The sequence below is a fragment of the Fukomys damarensis genome, unplaced genomic scaffold (genome assembly GCF_012274545.1).
Source record: "Fukomys damarensis isolate Sample0158 unplaced genomic scaffold, DMR_v1.0_HiC HiC_scaffold_38, whole genome shotgun sequence".
Classification (NCBI taxonomy): Eukaryota; Metazoa; Chordata; class Mammalia; order Rodentia; family Bathyergidae; genus Fukomys; species Fukomys damarensis.
Genome location: NW_022900950.1, coordinates 3,704,308 through 3,706,841, shown reverse-complemented (window position 1 = coordinate 3,706,841; position 2,534 = coordinate 3,704,308).

The following is a 2,534-nucleotide window of genomic DNA, read 5'->3' as shown; positions in this document are numbered from 1 at the left end:
CCACAGCAGATAATTTATTTTTAATTCCATGAAAATATTCTATGCCCACCAATCAACTTCCAAAAAGCTACAGAGGTGTTGCTCAGATCCTCTGCTACTTATTTTAGAATTAAAGCCATTAGCTCTGGATATTAGATCCTCACAGGAGATAGGAGGGATTACCTCTAATCATAGGCAGTATAAATTACCATGTGTGCTGATGGCATTTTAATGTTCATAACAAATCCAGATAAATCTCGGTTGGCTTTGTTGGATGTACTCGATTAATTTATGTAATTGTCAGCATATAAAATTAACAGTGAAAATCTGGTCAGATACTAATAAATGACATTTACCTAAAGCAACTGATCACTTGCCTGCCTTTCCCTCAGAAACTACTTGGGGGTACAAGAATTTAATGTCAAGAACTATTTAATCTTAACAAAATCACAAATATTGAACATAAAATCAAGCAAAGGTCTATAAACAGCAATTTCTTGGCAGATCATATTTGCCTGAATTTCATGTCTTTTGTCCATATAGCCTCCTCTCCTTTTCTTTCTCATATGGAGGTGCTACTCCAGGCTTTTCTTACCTGAACACTATCGATCTTCTCAAAATATTTGTCTTTATAGGGCACATCATGAGCAGTGGAGTGGCAATTTTTATAAGCTTCCCCATATTAAGGATTCAGCTGTGAGTGTAGTATATCAAGGGTGAAAGGATGAAACTAAGGAAAGACTCATATTTCAGTCACCAGAAGACTTTTCTCTCTGCTTCCTTTGACTTCTAAGCTTACAGACCCAGGAACTAAAAATATCAGTCTGTCCCAGTTTCCCAATTCTTTCCATTTCTCCCCAGTCCAATCCACTCTGAGGGCATTGAGCCAGGAGAGCGAGATTCTAAAATACAGAGAAGCTACTATCAACATTTTTATTGTAAAATTATATTTAAGAGTTACCAGCTAACATGAGTCCTTGATTTAGTGATTATGGAAATTAAAACCAAAGCAACAGTATGGCTACAGGAAAGGACTGTCTCTGCTTGGGACAGTCTGTCATGTGAAATTCTGCTGGAACTTAAGGTAAACCTAGGTTTAGGGGAGTGGGGATGTCTCTGGGAAAAGCTGAATGTCCCTGTAAATCTCTTAACTTGTTGTCCAAAGTCTCAATGAGTCATGATATAGGTTAGGTGAATTGAGCACTAATAAACCTTTTTTTCTTTGTTGCCAACTTTTCCTAAATGATTAACATACCCATAGCCAAAATTTTAAGATAATAAAATACACAAGTGAAGGTTAAGCTTTATTCTACTGTTAGTTACCTATTAAACATCTGTAGGACCAAAACCACTTTTAAATTCCTGGCTGCTTTAGAAGAAAATACAAATTATTCTTTGATGACTAACAGATAAAGGGCCCAGGAGTCTGTCTGCCTTTTGTTCCTCGAGTGGTCTCTCACCATGTCATAAGCACTATAGTTAACATTATTAATTGGCTCTAAATTGATCATTCCTGTTTATTTCACACAGAATCAAGATCTGGCTTGGTACACTATCCCTCAAACTCCACTGCAAGTAGGAGCGGTTATCGGGGTGCAAATTTGAAATTACAGTGAGATGATTTCTCCTCACAAACACTGTCCTCTTTGCTTCCCCTTCATGCTTCCTGCCTGGGACCATCAGGATCAACCAACTTTCAACCCAAATTGCTGTTATTCTATACATGAGGAATGACAACACATGTTCAATCACTATAGTAGGATTTTCTGTTGTTTAGCCACGATCTTCTTAACTGATAGAAGCATCTCTGTTGTTTAGTCTTACACCCCAAAAGATATTTCTCAGAGTCTTTAATATGGTGGTGAGGCAGTCCATTTCCATGACAGCACTATGCCCCCATGATTGTCAGACAAATTAAAATGCAGTTAATTGTTACATAATGTTCCCAGTCTAGTACCATTTGATGATTATGGCAAAACAAAGCCATCAAGATGATTGAGTGTGGACACAGAAACTCCCATAAAAGAGATATAATCATTATCATTAAGCCATTTCTCATCAGAAAAGGGACATTGCTGGTTCAATCATAGTTTATGGTTAGTATCATAGTGGCAGGGCAAGAGAAGAAAGGCAACAGATTAATTACTGGGCTAATTGACTGGCTTTCCAATCCATTTCAATAACACTGCAAATATTGCTTTTATTGATACCAAGTGCAAACTCATTGCTGTCACAGAGCAGGCTCTGCTTTGATGCACCAATGTGGAATCAGGGAGCACACAAGACATTTTGACAAGCATCACAAAACATTCTGGGGTAGAAAAGAAAACATTTGTCTAGCTTCTCACTGAGCGTGGCAACATTTCCATACCTTATTTGCTTCTTCTCAAGAGGGTAGGCAATTTTTACACTGAGTGATAAAAGCGCGTGCTAAAAATGGGACCCATGACTCGCCTCAGCTTCTCACAAATCAATATTTGTTCAAAACCTCCCCACATTTGCAGTGCCTGTGAATCAAGCAATGCCAAAACTGCAGGCAATCTGGCCAAAAAAAA